Source organism: Calidris pugnax, unplaced genomic scaffold (genome assembly GCF_001431845.1).
Source record: "Calidris pugnax isolate Ruff unplaced genomic scaffold, ASM143184v1 scaffold56, whole genome shotgun sequence".
In the NCBI taxonomy this organism is placed as follows: Eukaryota; Metazoa; Chordata; class Aves; order Charadriiformes; family Scolopacidae; genus Calidris; species Calidris pugnax.
In genome coordinates this window covers 18,569,593-18,589,258 of record NW_015090839.1, presented here as the reverse complement: position 1 = coordinate 18,589,258, position 19,666 = coordinate 18,569,593, and positions in this window count along the sequence as shown.

The window sequence follows — 19,666 nt, the reverse complement described above, 5'->3', positions numbered from 1 at the left end:
ATTGTGGTGGTAACACCAGCCACAGGGCCATGTGTTTGTAGACTGAGCACTTCGGCTTCTTTCAGAGCCACTGCCTATAACTGGGAGAAGAGATGACAACCCGCATCCCAGATTCCCTTATGAACCCTCCCAAGGCCCTGAAGTGGCCTTGAAGTGTGTTCCCAAAAGCTGGATGTACCCCTACTCAGCTGAGGCCTTCCTAGTCCTGAGTGTGTTTTGCAGGTTGTGCTCGCGTTTGGGAGTTGTATGCTTTACAGCTCCACAATAGTATTTACTTCCGTTATGGTCAAAAGGGACAGGGGAGTCTCAGTTCCAGATCTGCTCTGCGATCAGTTGTTTTTATCCTTTGTTTGTGGAATTGGCAGGGCTTGGACTGGTTGCAATTGAATGCTGCTCTCAGGCCGGTTCTTGGACTGGTCAAGGCCACCCTGACCTGCAGAATACACTCTGCCATCAAATGGTGTCCTCTGTTTGGGGTTTTTTCTACTTATTTGACTTGAGGGACTGGATTTAAACCAGTGTAGTCTGTTAAGTAGATACATTCAGACTATTTTTACTTAGTTTGTTAGTTAAGTTTAAAATATGATTGTAAATTGCATTAACACATTCTGTAAGGACCAAACTTTGTTCGGATGTAGGTTTAGGATTATTGCAGTTTAGTGAGTTGCCTTTCAGCTGAACTGCAGCACCTGAAACTGAGTTCGTTCTTAGCAGTCACACCTGAAAACTAAAGTTAGTTTGCTTAAAGTCTTTTTGTGCTGAGGCTTACGCTATGTATTTTATCCCATGCTTGTTGGGGGCTAAAACACTGCATTCTGCCAGCTGAAGCTCAGCTTCCATAAGGCAACTCATTAAGCTTGGTAAATGGAAGGTGTACCTGGGTCTGTTAATTACCCTGGGCTTGTGCAGGGTAATCAAAAGCAAGATTTTGTTTAGAACAAGAATAAATTTTACTGTCAATGCTGCTGAAATCAAAGCAATTGTGTTAACAGTCTACATAATGTTGTATGCTTACTCTTTGCATTATGAGCTGCAGTAGTCCTGCAGTAATAATGTCAAAGGCTTTAGGTATTTTTGAATGTGGAAGTTGCTGTTTGACACTTTTTTTTTTTTCCTTGGTCCTCAGAATATTCTGCTGTCCCACAGGCTGGCTCTGCTGTTGATACTGAAAATCACTCTTGGGTTCTGCATCAAGTCATGGAGGAAGGAACAAACTGCTGCAACATTTAAGGTGATGAATTATCACAGTTTATATAACAGTCAATAACTTTCTGCGTTTATTCGGTGTGTCTGTGTTTTACTTTTATAATTTGTTTTTTTTTTTTTTTTTTTTTTTATTTTCTAAAATCTCGAGCTCCCGAAGCAGTTGTGATGGTCTTGGAGAGGCAGGTCCCTTCATGATCTGGTGGGTGGTGTAAGTAGGGGAGCAGATCTGAGCAGCCCCAGGAGAGGGCAGTAGCGCACTTGCACAAAAACGCTGTCTCCTGGCTCTGTAGGGTATTTCTTCTGGATCTCTTTCGCACCAAGTATCGAATTCCTATAAAAATCAATTTAAGAAGCAGAAGTACACCAACGAATCCCCTTGGAACAGTACTTAAAGTGTATTTATTTGTATTTATAGCTCTAAGGTCCAGGGGCACTGATGTTACATATTTTAACCATACTTCTCTCTGAGTAAGAAGGTGAAGTTTCTTTCTCCTCGTATGGCAGCTTTGTCTCCCCTGCATGTTGGAGGTCATGAAAAACCCCTGAAAATTTGGCAAATGGAACTGGACTTTCACAGCTTATATCATTGCATTAACAAAGAGGTTTTTTTAAAAAAGATTCACTACTTCTGGCTGATGATGTGGCAAGGAGTGCTAAGAAGTGACTCCTGGAAATTTTGTGGTAGATTCTATACATACCAGTTCCTAGTAGTTTATATATATGCATATGTATTTTTTTTTTTTTTTAGGTTATCAGTTGATATAAACACAGATTGTAGTCTAAGACTACATCTGTAAGCTTTTCTTTTCAAGTGTCCTTAGCAGTAAGAAATATCCTGGTCAAACCTTGCTTTCTTTTCAGTGCTGTTGTTCTTAATGGAAATGTTCAGATATAATTTACTAAATATTCTGCTAATTAATAAATTAATCTTTCATTTTATTTTTTTTTTCTGTCGGATGAAAAGAAAAAAAGTCTTTACAATTTGTATGTAAAACTTGCCAGAATTAAATCCCATTTTAAAATTATTTAGGTGCTTATTAAGGTTTCACTAAAAGGCAGTAATGAAGATATTTAGGTTATGCTTGTGCTGGTGGAGGGACTTTATGGCTTCTGATTATAATCAGAAGATTGACTGCAGCATGTGCAGGCATAAGTGGGTGCCAACAATTTATGTGGTTTGTATATTGGTAGAAATGGAGCTGTGGTGTTATGGGCCTCACTGGATAAACTGGCACATTCCAGGAGATAGTCTTGAGTAAAAACCCATCTCTGGGACCTTCTGCTTGTCATCTGCTCTTCTCTCCCGTGGGAGGTGCAGATGGCTGGGCTATGTTTGCTACCTCAGTGACTGCATGTCACTTCCTATGACTGCCATAGCCCAGGGCAGAGCTCTGTTGCTGCTGCTGCCCCTTGGAGCTGACTGGAGGAAGCGAAACAAACAAATAAAATCCCCAAAACATCACAACAACAACAACAAAAACCAGCCCAAAAACCCCAGACCCAAATCCTATTAGACTTTAAGGGAACAGTTGCAAGGAGACTCCTGATCCATGTAGGAGCAATCTAGTGAGTCCAGAATGGCAGGACTGCTGGCTGCTATTGACAATTTGTTGGAGAAACACAAGTGTTTATCACATGTGAGTGTTTGCTGCTGTAGCTTATGTGGGGATTAGAACGCAAAAATTCAGAAGATAAGGCTCTCTACTGTGACAGTAGCTCATTCCCTTTGTACATATGTGAATTTATATTTGAAATATCTCTTCCTAGAAAGACAAGCTGAAATCCAAACTCTGGTGCTAAATTTCAGGCGGATAACTGTGTAAATCTTAAAGTAGTTCCTGTTGACTCTGATGCTGAAGGGTCATTAAAGATCCTTTAGTTTTTGCTGTAAAAAGAAGGTCTTACTTTGTTCTGGTTCGCACTGTGCTGTGATATAATGTAGGCTTCTGTGCACCAGCTACTTTTCCTGAGTCTCTGTTCCAGAAATGGCTGCGCTTTAATACCGTGTTTGTCTTTCAAAATAGCACACTGTCTTTCGGATGGCAAAGTGCTACATATTTGTGAAGTCCTTTTGAACTGTTAAAATGTTTTACCTAAATATCTTAAATATAATTGATGTATGGTATGAATGGATACCTTACACTTTAAAATGTCTTTTGCTGTTTTTTTGACTTCTGTAGTAATTATTTGTGGGCCTAATCTAGGAGTTATTAAGTAATGTAACAACACTTGCCTCTCTTGCTGGTGGTGCAAGTATATGTAAATTTTGTGTGTTTATGCACATAGATGAACATATCTCAGTCTGCAAAACCAGGACTTCATTACCACATAGTTTTGTGTATGGGTGGAGAGAATGCTAATTTGAAGGCATGAGATTTGCAAATTATTTTAACCACAGAGGTGTCTGTGCTCTGCTGTGTTTCCTGTAGTACTGTAGGTCTCACACCTGTCATTTCAAAACAAAAACCGGCACCTTAGTTAATAATTTTAGTGCTTTTGTGAAATCTGATATTTTCAGATGGTTTTTGAGAAATCACGATCCTTTTTTTGGGTAAAAGATCATGTCTGCAGATGGTAAAATGATCTGTCGAGGCTTTACATTGCCAGAACACAGAACTGGAACTTTTATATTCCTTGCAGAGCCACTGTAGAGTAGAATATCCTCATGGTGTGGTCTTTGAAGAAACCTGCATTGAATAATGCTGTCCTGCCTCTTCACTGGGGGAAAACTTGGGATCTTCTGACAGGAAGGTTTAGTTCATGATATAAGTAATGTTGCCTTTAGAGTAGTGGCAGCTGGCAGCTTTTTCATTTTTCCTCCAGACTTGTTTGTTCAGCTTATGGGTCTCTAATACACAAAGTGCTTGCAGTTACAAGATTGATTTCTAGCCTCGTATTTAAAAACTGCCAGTGAAAAGAACTGGTCAGCGTCTCTGAGGAAGTATTTTCTTTTGGGGTCAAAATCTTGTGTGCTGCTTCATATTCTCCCTTGTCTGCTTTGGATGTAAGGTTGTACTTTTATACAGAGAGAGGTGAACTGTTTTGCTTTTGCATATCGATAGTAGATGTCAGGGCTCTGACAGCTGATTTCCTACTGGAAGGAAAATTGGTGACATAGACCATAAGAATTGTGTTTTTCGTAGATTTTTTTTTTTAATGTTAAATACACAAGGCATTGAACAGATGTAGAGACCAATGATAATGCAGGAAAAAACCCTTCTCCAGAAATGTCAATCTGGAAATCAGTGTTTCACTTTCGGAAAGCAACGCTTTATCTTTGAAGTTTATAGTAACTTAAGACACAGTGTCACAGAGCTACTTACACCTCATTTCTCAAAGTGTGTATCCTGCTCACATCCACAGGAAAGTAATTGGTGAGACTTGTGTGCAGGAAGCATTACAATCATGTGAGTGTGCTTCACAGAAACGCGCAGTAAATGAACACAGCGCTGTCTTGCAGCATGAGCTTCCTCAATTATCTTGTGTGCATTGTGTGCTGGAGATGCACCCTTTGTAAAAGTACTGTTTGAATGATGCAAGAGTGACTTGCTCAGTCTCCCTTCCCCTCCCTTGTTGTCTTTGAAGATGTGTGGTGGAATTCCTTGTTTCAAGTGTTCTTCTTTCTTTTTTCTTTTTTGTTTTAAGAAAAGGGAATGAAAATTTCATGAGATAAGAATTCTTCCTTCTGATTCCTCTCTTAGGGAGAGCACGGCAGGAGGAGGAGGAACTCAGCCAGTATATGCAGACTAGCGTGGGAGGCTTCCTGTTATTGAGGTGTAAAGTATTGAGAGTAAGTTTCTTTCGAGGTCTTTCAGGAGCACATCCTGAAGGAAGAAGGGTGGGAGGAGGGAAGGTTGCCATGGGAAAGCAGTCTCCACGTATCAGTGCGTTCTGTAGAGGGTATGTGTGGGTTCTTTGATTTGTTTGTTTGGTGGCAGGGGGAAGGATTTGAAGGGAAGTTGAAGATACCAATCTACAGATACCTAGTCTGATAATGATACTGTATATCGTCTGCTCGTGTCTTGATTACTATTTATATGCTGATTCATATTCTGGATACTTCCAGATGTATCATTGTGGCCTCAGCCTTAAATTTCATTCTTAGACTACTGTGCCGTTGGTCATTTCAATTGCATGTGTATACTGATATCTATGATTGATCTTGGCATTGCCTTCAGTCCACTAGAATGCCTGTTTCATATCTCATAGATGGCTCCATAGAGCTCTTCTTCATGGAGCCCTTCTAGGACCGTGCTTTCAGGCTGCTTCTCTTCTGGGTACTGAATAGAAGCCAGAAACAGTGAATTGTGGTCAGTAGATTTCGGTACATGTGCCTAGTGCAGAAGTCTGCCCATGGGAATAGCACTGGAGGATCTGTCTCATATCTACAAACTAATAAAGTTAACTTTCCGCGCAGTTTATGATCTGTGATTTCTGTGTACCTGTGGAAAAAACTGAAATAAAAAGGTATTTTAGACCAAGACATACAACGCTTACATGGAAACAATGAACTGTTTCTGGAAAGAAATATAAGCTAAATCATTAAATTAAAGCAAAACTGCAGATAAGGTAGTCTTATTCTTAGCAGTATTTTGTAAGAAGGTCTTCAAAAGTCTAAGGACAACTGAAACTGCTTGTGTGCTTTGTGGAACTGAAGCAGTAATTGTTTCACATACAAGATATAATATATCGGTTTGCAGTTCCAGGAAAAAAAACCCCAACATCCAACAAAACTTTAGCTCTCAGCTTAATTGGATGGAAAATGAAAGAGGAGGTAGGATATAGAAGGTGGTTTATGGGCTTGGTTGTGCTATCATTTTCCTGAGCAAAGCACTTTCTAATTGGAAGCTGGAAAACTCTGCAGGTCCCAGGGAAAGAAGAATAGCTAAAGTAACTGACTGTAGGATAATACAAATTCTGTACTGTAACCTTGTGAGAAATCAGGAAGGATGACAGAACTCTGTATGAAAAGGGTGAAGAGCTTTAAGAGGCTACCAGACCATGGGGTTTAAGCTGTATTAATTACCCAGCAAGATGTAATTGGGTGTGTTGTCTAGTTGTTGTTTTGGTTTGTTTTGTTGATTTTTATTTTTTTTCCCTTCTTTTCCCTACCCTGGTAATAATTGAGTGTAAGTTGACTAGTAGCATTTACTTCATTTACCAATAGCATTTTCTTTATAAAACATGCCTCCTTTCCTAACGCTAACAGACAGTGCAATTATGTCAGCTGGTAGAGCATCCTCACCTTGAATGCTGAACATATTTTATCACTTCTGTTCAGAATGCCAAGTGGGAAAGAAAAGGAAAATACAGATGATCACCAAGTGTGTGTAAGGTCAAGGTCTAGGACAACTTCTGTGAGAGAAGTAGCATAAAGGGTGAGCGTTGTACGGTGATAACTCAGTTAAGTAAAACTGCTTCCACAGATTCCAGATAAAATTAAAATAGTAGATGAATGTTTTTCTGTAGTGTAGTTCTGTATGTATACTGTGTCCAACAGAGAAGAACTTCTGACTTGAGGAAATTGTCGCCTAAAAATTACTTCTAGGAGGAGGACAAGTAACCTTTCTTACAGGTAGTTGCATCCATTCGTGCAGTTGCCAATCTCAGCCCTGCAAAATGAGGGAGGGTCCTTTTTGGTAGAAATGTTAAGAACTGTTTTGACAAGCTTCTTTCTCAAAAAAAAAAAAGTTAAATGGAGATGAAATAAATAGGGAAAATATTTTGAAGATCATCTATATTTTGTTTTAGAAGTCTTTTTTGACGTGTGTAGGATTTAATCCAAAGAGATTACACTATGGGGCAGACTCATCAAGGTATTGAAGAATCTGTTCATTGATAGTTGTAGATAGGAAATGCTTACTGTGCAGGGGTATATTGTGATTGGAGGGTAAAAAAGCTTATATTGGGTAAATAACTGAAAGCAGAACTTTAGAGATAAAATAAACATTACAATCAGGTGTAGACCTGTCACTTATCCCACTTTTTTTCCTTGGGGACAGCATATATATTGTATGTACTTGGAAATCCATAGTTACAGGCTGAGAAATGTAAGCAGTGACTGTACTGAAGTATAGTGCTAATGTCACTGAAGAAAATCAGAGGGCCTTAGAAACTTTACTTAGATAATCAACACAACGGTTGCCTAGCCAGGACAAAAAAACAAACAACAACTGAACACCAAAAAAACCCTACAAACAAAACCCCCACAACCCCCAAGACTGTATGTTTCTATGGATCTTTCAATTTGAAGTAGCTGAGATTGATTAAATCAGTAGGTGGTGGGTTACAAAGTAGACAATTGTTTCCGAAAAGCAGTCTTAGGTTCCCAATATGAAATAAAAATTTTACATTTATTAAAATTATGTGACTTTTGTTCACGGTATAGAATATTATGGTGCTTAAGCATACAGTTGCATCTAGGCTGCTATGTTGTTTCTACTTATTATCAGTACAAGGAAGACAGTGGTGTTTTGAATGTAAGCTGGTATCTTCTGTCTTGTGCATCTAGTGGCCCAGGGTCACATCCAGAAAGATTTAAAAATTTTTCATCCAGGAAGACTTAAGAAGTCATTGATGTATTTTTACTGGATGAAGTTCCCAATATGAAATAAAAATTTTACATTTATTAAAATTATGTGACTTTTGTTCACAGTATAGAATATTATGGTGCTTAAGCATACAGTTGCATCTAGGCTGCTATGTTGTTTCTACTTATTATCAGTACAAGGAAGACAGTGGTGTTTTGAATGTAAGCTGGTATCTTCTGTCTTGTGCATCTAGTGGCCCAGGGTCACATCCAGAAAGATTTAAAAATTTTTCATCCAGGAAGACTTAAGAAGTCATTGATGTTTTTTTACTGGATGAAACCCCTTTTTTTTTTTTTTTTTTTTTAGTGCATGCTGGCACAGCACCTTTTAAGAAGGAATTCTATAACTTAATTGTTAACTGTGTGAAGAAGTACTGCCTGTGTTAGTTTTGAACCTGCCTTTTAGAAATTGGCACACAAAATCCTTGTTTTAGCACAGATTGCAAAGGCTATGCCCCTTCTGGCAGTCAGGACATTATAGACTTCTAATATAAACCACCTCAGCCATCTCTTTCAGCTTGAGGAGTCAACATCTTTTTCTTTTAACTTCTGTTTGTACAAATTGATTGTACAGAAATTCTTCATACTTTTGACCATCCTTGTCATCCTTCTTTGTGCCTTTTCTAGCTCTAACAAACTGAGCAGAGTATTGAGGAATTAGGCACAGTATAGATTCTTATGTTGTGGCACGGTGCCCAGAGTCTGCTGTCTTTGACTTGTGGCTCAATAGTGAGCTGTTCTCAAATAATTCCCCAAGACCTTGTTCTTGACTGATAATAAGTAGTTCAGAGACTGAAGCTGTACATGCAAAGTTAGGATTTTTTTTTAACGTATGTCACTTTGTCACACCTTTTTCCTGCCATTTAATGTCTTATGAGTCAGTTTCTCTCTCTCCCTGTCCCTCTTCCCCTCATCTTCTGAAAACCTTCAAAACAAAAAATGGGATAGCAACTCCTCTTGAGTTCAGTTATGTGGAAGGAATAAAGTTCAGTCCCAAGCTTCTTTGCAAGTGTTGTGGTTTAGGCCCTCAAGCCAGGACAGCAAGTCAATTGGAAGTTGTCACTGAGACCCTCTACCACCTTACAATGCCCTTCCAGTAAGTAGATTGGGGAGACCTTGCTTCAGGGGAGAGCTTGGCAAAAATACCATTACTTCCAGGTTTCGAGTTCTAGTGCTGATGAAATAACTTGGAATAACTTACTAGAAATGTAAAGTGACTGATATTAAATGGTTACAGGATTTCTGAATTAGTGCAAAATGCTTTGATGGAAAGAAAAAGTTTCACTGGAAAGAGGTTACTAAATGGCTCTGATTTCTTTCTGACTGTTGCTGGTAGGGGCATGCAGCACTGTGGGGTCTGGAAAAAGATGTTATTAAAAGTTTTGTATGCAGCACATCCACAAAGAATGTGGCTGTCCCTAAAGAGGATAAGAGCTTGGTACTTGCAGTTAAAAGTAATTTAATCAGGCTTACCTAATGCTGCAGAATCTGGGGGTCTGTTGTGCTGCTGGCCTGTGGAGAGCTGCAGTGCACAAGGTGTGGTGTAGAAGAAATGTGAAGCTTCTGGTTGCTTGCTGAATGTGTCATGAATAGGTTCTATTAGATGTGTTATAGTAGATATAATCTAAGGATATAAGCAATGCCATAAAGGTATTGTTTTATCTAAACTGTACCAGTCTTAACATGTTAGATGTATCCTACCCATTGAGAGGAGTGAACTCATAAATGTTTCAATTTAAAGTCAATTTGTAAAACATTGTTAACAGGCTATGCTGTCTTGCAAAGCCAACTGTTTCCCATTTTCTGAGTTCAGAGGTGCGACCAGCATTTATGTGGTGTTTGCATGAAAGCTTTGGAATAATGGCACCAGTGGAAGAACAGTTAAGTCAGCATCAACCTCTGGTTCCATAACTGACACTGCTATACCTGCATGGAACAGTGCCTGAGACAATAAATCCCATTTGATGGCCCAGCAGCTCTATTCTTGTCCAAGTTACGTGCAGCTTTGTTTACCTGTAAGGTTTATAGTAAGCATGATGCTTGGCCAGTATAGTTTGTTGTGGTAACTTGGCCCAGCTTGCTCAGCTGGCCGACCAGAGAAGCTGCAGACAGCTCTAGATTTGCTGTGCCTTGTGGTGTAGGTAGTGAGTAGGTAAGACCGGCCCTGGAGTAGGAAGACACACCCTGATAGATCTGATGCAAATCCTGTTTAATCCACTAGAATTATTTTCATGGAATGTGAATTGGGTGCTAAGTCCTGACATGGCATTTAAAGGTTTCATATCTAAGAACATTCAGATCTCCTGAGCAATGCAAAGTGCACCTCTTCGGTTCATTTTGCTGAGCCTACTATTTTGATACTTTAAGTCATAACTTTTGGTAATTTATAAATATTCTAGGTCAGACTTGTGATGTGACTACCTAAGTTAATCTGAGGGATGAATCAGGCACTGTCTTGTTATTTTTGGGTGTAGTAGCTTGACTATATCCTTTAATATTTCTGATGTTAATGGACAAATTACAAGACTCCATTTATTTGGCTTTTCTATTGCATTTTGTTTCAACCTGCCACACCACCTGCTTTCCCTTGGGAGACTCCTTGCACACACATCCCTTTTCATGGACAGTGGTCTGAGCTGGTTACTGCCACTGGCTTTTTGTCAGGCTGGATGACAGGTAGGATGTCATCCTACCCTGCCACCCATCTGTGTCTGGCAGTGGTGGGAAGGGTTGGGAGGGTTGAGTGGAAGAGCAGGAATTTGCTTTGTAGTGGTGTGACAGCAGAAGTGACCTGCCCAGCTTCCAAAATGCTTGAGAGTAGTGCCAGGCATGTGGATGCCCAGACCAGTGACAAAGTGTTCCACCTCAGTATCCTTTTCACAGGACCATCCTTCAAGCTATGTTCACTTCAGTAGAAGTTGGGCTAAGTGGAAGGACTTGAGATGTTTACACTGCTAAAGATTATTATTTTTTTTTTTTCCCCTGGAGACAATTTGTTGAGCTGAATATTTTGTTTACCCTTCATTCTTAGATGAAGAGTTCTTTGTAGTCTGAATTAAAAAACCAAAGCATTAACTGTTGATGAAAGATTTCTTTCTGCTTTAAGGAAAGATCTGCCCATAGTAAGCTTGAAACTACTTTGATGGCTGGAAACAGTGTATGGACCATAATGTATGGACTCTTAAAATAAGAAATATCTGATATTGAAATCATAAGTTTGCATTTTCAAGGGGTTCCACTGGCTGCTATTGGTGGCTTTGGCTTTTTTTGGGAGTGTTATAAACCGAGTGATGCTTTCTCATATTTATGAAAGAAATCGGTTTAAATACTGTAACTGGCTTCTTTGTGATACAAGACTTCAATTAAATAAATGTCTTGTATGCTTCTTTGGCTCTATAGGCTGAGACTAACAAGTCCCGTGTTATTTGAGAGACATGCACAGGAAATCCTGAGTGACCCTGACTACAGGTTGTTAATCTTTCCTGAAAGATCATTGTATGGAGAAAAAATGTTAAACTTTATAGAGACATGCCTTGTATATTTCCCATCCTTCTCTTGCCTGATTTTTCCTGACTAAAAATTTTGGCATGAAAGCGCTACTTTCTTTGTAGGTGTTCCTCTGATCCTTCAGGTTTTTTTCTTTACCTGGAGCATCATCATCCCTGTAAAATCAGAGTTGGCTGCTGTATGAATAATTAAAGTGTTACAAACAAAACTATGATTTGAAGTGAGCAGAGCAAAAGCAGATAAAACACTTTTTTGAAAGCCTGTTTTTGGAATATCTCTATACCAGTAAAGCAAAATGAAAAGATAAACTAATAATGCTGTGTATATAGCACTGATTATCTTTTTTTTAAGATTGTTTTCAGATGTAGTTTTGAGATTGTCCCAAGCCTTCCAGCCTGACTTCAAAGGTGAAATGATGTTCTGTAGATCTGTGTTCATGCCCAAATGCCAGAGAGGGACTCTCTGGAGGGGAACAGATTTGGACTGGAGATTAGGAGAGGGTTCTTTACTGTGAGGGTGGTGGAGCACTGGAACAGGTTGCCCAGGGAGGTGGTTGAGGCCCCTTCCCTGGAGATATTCAAGGAGAGGCTCGATGAGGCCCTGGGCAACCTGGTCTAGTTGGGGGTGTCCCTGCTGACTGCGGGGAGGTCGGACTAGATGACCTTTGGAGGTCCCTTCCGGCCTGGGCAATTCTATGACTTTATGACTCCATGTGTGTGTGTACATACGTACAAAGAGTGGTCACAATAGAAGTTCTTCAGGTGTAACCTCTTTGTCCTAGTGCTAAAGCATGTATTCTGTGCCCTGGGGGAAAGCAGAGTGGTGTAGAGCAGTCCATCATGACTATATGTAGATATAATACCATGTATATGATAAATTAAAAAACCAAAAAGTCAAGGCCTCAAAAAAATGCAGGAGACGTCAGCACAAAGGTTTTCTTTAGAGTTTTAATTCAACCTCTTCATGTGAATTGCATTGTAATACAGTTTTTGGTTGCAGGGCTGAGTCTTTTCCTCCCTCTCTCCTCTCTGCCCTGCTGCCCCCGTGCACCAGCAGAGACAGCCCTGAGGGCAGGATGGTGCTGGGCTGCCCTCCCTGCTGGGCTGGCTCCCGGGGTGGGACTAACACTGCCAAAACACAGATGGAATCCTTGGGAGTTTAGTCGCCGCATCCCAACAGGTTTCCGAGGGTATTTGTCATGGCTCAGGCAGTTGTGGGTGGTTTTTTTTTTTCCACAGAAAATCAGTGAAGCCGCATACCTGACACCAAATTCACTGAGTCACCTGAATTTCAAAGCCATGAGGCCATGCAGTCACTCAGCATCATTATTGCTAATTTAAAGATGCATTGTTTGCTCTCCCTGTCGGAGCTGCTTAAATTGTTCGAATGTCAAAACTTTAAAAACGACTTTATCCTGTTTCCCCTCTCCCATCCCTGTTGTTGGGGGTGTTGGTCGACAGTCGGCTGAACATGAGCCAGCAGTGTGCCCAGGTGGCCAAGAAAGCCAACAGCATCCTGGCCTGTATCAGGAACAGTGTGGCGAGTAGGGCCTGAGAGGTGATCATCCCCCTGTACTGGGCACTGGTGAGGCCTCACCTCAAGTACTGTGTCCAGTTTTGGGCCCCCTACCATAAAAAAGACATTGAGGTGCTGGAGCGGGTCCAGAGAAGGGCGACAAAGATGGTGAGGGGTCTGGAGAATAAGTCTTATGAGGAGAGGCTGAGGGAACTGGGGTTATTCAGCCTGGAGAAGAGGAGGCTGAGGGGAGACCTTATTGCTCTCTACAACTACCTGAAAGGAGGGTGTAGAGAGATGGGGGTCGGTCTCTTTTCTCAAGTCACAGGCGACAGGACAAGAGGAAATGGCCTCAAGTTGCGCCAGGGGAGGTTCAGGCTGGATATTAGGAAAAATTTTTTCACTGAAAGGGTTATCAGCCATTGGAATGGGCTGCCCAGGGAGGTGGTTGAGGCACCATCCCTGGAGGTGTTCAAAAGACGGGTTGATGTCGTGCTGGGAGGTATGGTTTAGTGATGATGCTCCTTGTTTGTTGTGCGGGTGTCTATTTTTGTCAGTTAGGTTGACGGTTGGACAAGATGATCTTTAAGGTCCCTTCCAACCTAGAAGATTCTGTGATTCTGGGGGCGAGGAGCGCCGCGTCCCCACGTCCCGCCGCCAGGCGGCGTTCCAGCGCCGGGCCCCGCACCGCCCGCTCCCCGCTGCAGGTGAGGCGGGGGGGACCCCGCCGGGCGGTAGCGGGGGGGGTGCGGGATGAGGAGTACCCAGTGGAGGATTTGCCGTGACCTTAAACGATTCACGCCCATGGGTAGTCACTGTACCTAATACACATCGAGTTGCAATTCTGCCACACCCACCCGTGTCGTAGGTTCGGGTAGGGAGCACGTAAATTAGGCAATTGCGGCGTAGAATTACGTGGGTGATGCTGTTGGCAGGTTTCTTTCAGAGTATCTTTTTTAATTTAGGCCATCCTTTTATAAAGAAATACCCAAACTGTACACTTATGGATATAAATAAATGCTAATTCTTTTGAGGTTAGGACTTTGAACCCTGACTTTAGACAGTAACGATTCCTCTACTGAGTTGACTTTATGAAAACGGTATATGAAAATGTGCACAGAAGGTTTCAATGGCAGCATGCATACGTTTTAAAACTTCTGTATAAACATAGATTATGTTCTGCTTCACTTTACACCACTATAAATGCAGAATAAATCTTATTGGCAGTATAAACTGGATTTGATTGTGACAATGTTGGACAACGCTTCTTCCTGTTGACGCCAACTTTGGCACAACCAAGCCTTTAGGTTAGAATTGCATATTACAAATGAGAACAAAATCTGACTGGCAGAAATTTTTCTGTTTGTTAGTTTTTAATGTTGGTAGCCCAAACATTCAATCTTAAAGACACTAAACCTAGGCCCCTGAATCCAATAACTCCCAGAGTTACCTAATAGGAAGCAGTAGGCACAGGCACTGGTATGGAATTTAGACTATGTGAGTCTTGGCTTACACAGCTATATTGCAGCACTCAAAAATATTCCAGTCAGCTTTTTCAAGGTGTCCTATAGTTATGGGCTCTTAGCCCTTAGTGACTCTGCATTAGCTAAATAATCCTACTGTGATTCTAGATCCTTTCTTTACAATATCTAAGTCTCGGCAGCTATTGCTTTCTAAAATATTTTCCAATCCTGTCTGGTACCTCTGTTGCTTCTCTTCCCAGTCTTGTTTCCACAAGGTATTTAATAGTATAGCTCACCTTTAGCAAGTGAATGTCTAAGTCTCGGCAGCTATTGCTTTCTAAAGCTTTCTAAAATATTTTCCAATCTTGTCTGGTACCTCTGTTGCTCCTCTTCCCAGTCTTGTTTCCACAAAGTATTTAACAGTATAGCTCACCTTTAGCAAGTGAACGGTATCAATGATTATGTCTAGACAAATGTTTTAGTGTCTTGCTGAACTAGGGCCCAGTTTTATTGATACGATTTTTGACAACAGCACAGGGCTTCCATAAGCCTTTCAGCAGAGGTATTAGGATATTTGTGTAAGAGTATGGCCCGGAAACAAACTTTGGTGGTGGGTTCGAGTATATATTTTGGGGAAAAAAATAATTAGATATGCAGTAACTGCAAAATGATGCCTATTGTCCTAGCATTCTTGATGCTATGCTAACGAGTAGTCCAGACTTGGATGTCCCCAGCATTCCAGTTTGGAAAAGCGCCCAGCTTTGGACTATAACTTGCTTACGTTTGTATCTGGAATACAAGTGGGATTCTCATGTTCAATAATCAGAAGGAGGGAGTGTGAGTGAGGGAAACAGCTGCATGTCTCTGGCACGGGGGTTTGCATACTGACCCTTGTTGTGTAACCTCCCTACTCCAGAAGTTTGAATCCATTTCAGGAGGTGGGCATTTATTTAGCTGGGAAAAGTGTTAGCTAGTGAATTATTCCAAGTATATAAATAGAGTCAGGGAATCCATCACTTGTCTGATATGGGAGTGATCTTAAGCAATAAGCACCTCTCACCCACAGCAAATGCAAGTACATTTCACGCTGTTCTGTGCTATCCTTCCCTTTCCCCCTAAGTGGATTTGGCCAATGCCTATGTCTAGAAGAATGAGGAGAATGGATGGCCATGGCTGCTGGGAGAAATTATTACTATGTGGGCAGAGAAAAGGTTTTAATAAAAAGAACTTGGAGAAGAACTAGCCAATGGCTAGGAAAGAGTAAGAAGCTGTTTCAGGGCCAAAGGGGTGCAGAAAAGAATGCAGGTCAGTTATGCTTGCTGACACCATTTCTGATGAGTCGTAAACTGGGTAAGGAGCAATCATACAACTTTTTTTTTGTGGCCATTGGCTGCACAGGGTTCCTGAAAGCTGGATTCCCACTGCTTGCATTTTGTAGTGAGATGCTGATGTTTGCAGAAGCTGGGCAGGGGGAATCTCCCCTAAGAAAATAATTTGGTAAGCTGTTCTACTTTGTGCAAGCTGGAGGATTGCAGCAGCGGCTGCAATGTTGTTCTTTGTAGACATTTCTATTCTATCAAAGTTGTTCTAATGTCTTTAAATCGTATTTCATAAGGGCTTTAGCTGTAGACACCAGATGGGAAGGAGCATTCCACTATGTGTGAGATGGGCAAACCTTTTGGGTTTTGCAATTGAGTGCGGAATTCAACACATAAAAGGCACTGTCCTTAGTAAGTGACTGATACTGCACTCAGTTTTACGAAGTTTTTCTCAGTCTGAGAACTGTAGTACTTGGTCACTCCTGAGCATGACAAGTTCCAAAATGTTCTACATGCTATGAGGTTTCCTCAGGTATGTTTAGTGGGAATTTTTCTGATGTTGAAGACGCCTGTGCCTTCTTTTTTCAAATGTACAGGCTGGCATGCTCCTAGCTGGCTACTGACCTTTAAAAGAAACAAATAAAAATTCCTCACAAGCAGGCACTGGAAGGAACAGCAAGGTAGGGAAATTGGATTTTCTGCATGTGGCACAGTTGGCACAATAGGGAACGTAAGCTTTATGTGGTGATGTTGTATTTAGACTTGCATTCTGCTCTCAGCTCTTGGGTAGCAGTCCTTTCTGTCCTGGCGGCCTGAGACCTGAAGTTGGGTTAAATATGTAGCATATATGAGTGCTACTTGTAGTGATGTGGGGGAAAGAGTGTGTGGTTCCTGGGCATACCGGTTAGGAAGTTGAGCCTGTTAGGAAGCTTGAGCCTTTATAGCCTCTTGAGCTCCCTGGTAACAGCTGTTAACTGTGAGTTTTGGAATGATGCCTGTATAAACCTACTCTTGAGGATATTGGGGTAAATAGTAGCAGTAGTACTGCTAAAGCCAGCAGGCCCGTATTAGTAATACACGTGAAAGATGAGAATCTGGCTGTATGTATATGCTTGGTGAATCCTGCACTAGGAGGTCTTTTTTGGAATGGCACAAGGACTCCACAGGATAGTCCTAGAAATAGCCTAATAAGCAGCATCAGTGGTAGCAAAAATGTGGACCTGGCATCAAGCAGTATCCCATCAGCCTTTTTCTTTGCTTGGAATTTCATAATAAACTTTGACAAGTTCTTCTTAGCTGCTTTTTGTTGAGGCAGCACAGAGTAACAGTGTCAGCAAAGGCCTGTCAACGCAAGCAAAAGCCTGAGCTTTTGTGGAAGACTTGACACGAGGGCTTAGATGTGCGAGAAGAATGGCTGAGGCAGGAATTGTATGGCAGAGCTTCCTGGTGGAGAGGGGCCTCTGCATTAGAGAGAGGTGTCCTGACAGGAAAGCTGCTCCACCATTGCTTAAAAAAAAACCAAACAAACAAGAAAACAAACAAAAAAACCCAACAAATAATGCACTGCCCTTGGGAACGCTGTTTCTATGTAAGGGATTTTACTAATATGGTTAAAAAGTATCAGAAAAATTCTTCTGAATGGGAGAATCTGGCCTGAGAGGCTGTTTGGATTGAGGAAATTTGTATGAGATGAGCTCCACAGGTGCACGTTATTGGGGAGATTTGGGGGCAAGTAAATTGGGGCTGGCTCCACTGTCACATTGACTGCAGCAAGTTACTCTAATAGATTCCCAGGATGGGTTTTGTGTTACACCAGTGCTGCATGAGTCCACTGAAATCTGTGGTCATCCACTTTTAAAGTTAGACTTGACCTAAACTGGTATTTTGGGTCAGTCTGTACCATTCTGTTGTTTCTCTCTTCTACCAAACTAAAGTTGGATGGGAAATGGAGAAACAATTTCGTGACACTTTAAAAGCTGTTTCTATTTAGCCAGATTTAAAGCATAGCTAAACAAAAGGAGTCTTATTTCCCCATTACCTGCATTTTCCTCTAGTGTTTGGCAAATCAATGCAATAAAATGAGCTAGTGCCTCCTTATCCCCTCACTAATTCCAAACTGCTGTTTATGTGGATGTTTTCCTTCCTGCTTCAACCACCCCATCAGGTTTTATTTTTCTTACTCTGAACTTTTACAAAGTGAAAGATATTTTAGGTTACAGATTGTTTTGAAAATAATGGAACAAAACAGAAGGAAAGAAAAAAAAATTAAAAGCCGCAACACTGTAATTCTTGTGTATTTATGTAGAAGAGGGGGTGAAACCATTGACAGTGTTATTGAAATAATAATAAAAAAGAAAATAAAAATATTTCACAAATGTTAAAAAACTAAAAGAAAATTAGCAATTGAGATATTTTCTGGCTAAATCTAATTTTCAATGTAGTTTAAAAAAACAACTGTTTTTGTTATAGTCTATAACTCCTGTATGTGCTACAAAAGTAGCCTACTTCTGATACTGTCTGGCCTTATAAAAACCAAAATACACTTTATAAACAAGGAATCTTGAATACTGAAAGAAAGCAAGTTGTTACTCTCAAGCTGTGTCTGGAGAGCTCATTTCTGCTACTCTATTAAAAAAAACAGCTCTCCATAGTGAAGACAGCAGATAGTCACAGTGAAATATCCATTCCTTTCTTTTAGGTGGTCTCATCAGTAATGAAGGAAAGGTGAAACTGTTCAAATCAACAGCAAAATTCAAAGTTAACATTCTCTTTGGATGAATGTGGCAGTTTATGTTTTTCTCGGAGTTGTTAATTTTCTCAGGAAGAGTGCTATTCATTATGCTCAATCCAAATGTTAAACTTGTCTTAGAATCATAATTACAGTGTGTGCTCTGTGCTTATTAGAGATAAGATTGATTAGCAAAGTACTACAATCTGTTTTCTGCTCATGGGCAAGAGAGACTCATGTTGCAGCACTCTTAGGCCACATTTGAAATCTGTGTTTAAAGGTGGTTAAAACTGTAGGGAGTCAGAGTCCCCAGACTCCATCCACAGTGGTGATGAGGAACGTTTTGGGGCGGTTAAATCTGTCCATGTAATTAATACCCTAATCTATACAATCTGCTCACTCCAAGATTCAAAGCACCTTAGAAACTCCCTTTCAGCCTGGCACTGGGAGTAGATGGAGATGGGAGACGTGGCATTATCTCAGATCAATCAGGGTACCACCTCTGTTTGCCATTGATGGATGTAGATGTAGAAATACTTTTCCCTAGCTTTAATCCAGGGATAAGTGAAAAGGAGTCAAAAAGGGTTCACCTTTTTCCTTTTTTGTTTTTTTTTTTTTTAACCCAGCTAGTCACATATGAGATAAGGTAGGCAGACCTGTGATTCTGGAGCTGTAAATCTTGTGCTTCATGATGGGAGCTCTGTTTTTTTTCCCATCTAAATTGTAACAATGACTCATCTCACGGAGAGGACAACAATAGTTACCACATGTGTGTTTCTTAGAGCACGTGTCTATCTGTATTATTAGATACCTTTTCCTACTATTATGGGGGTGCTGCAGTGGCTACTATAAAGATTTATAGTCTCCTTTTGAGGCGGTTTGCTTGTAACCTTGTTTTCTATTGTTGGAGGAAATGTAAGAACAATCCATGATAAAATAAAGAGATTTCTAGCAACCACACTAAGTAGATTTTCAGGAGTTTGTTGAGACCAGACTTGAAGCAGAATTTGGAACCTTAAACAACTTCTATCTCCCCAAACTTTTGAAAACTTCAAATTAAGGCCTCACTGTACTTCTTAGCGGTAAAGACTCATCTTTAGTGTTAAAATGTATTTATTTTATTGGAACATCCCACTTAAAAATAAAGGGGCTTGAGTCTAGAGCTCAGCATAGGTGCAATACAGGTGTAACGTGGTAGAAAACTGAATAGTGAATACAAATGTAAAACTTTGGGAAGTCAAAATCTGGCCTGAAATGAAGATAGCCAAAAGGCATCCAAAAATGGTTGTTGTAACTGTGGAAGGGAACTTTGCTTAAAAAAAAAAAAAAAAAAAAGGAA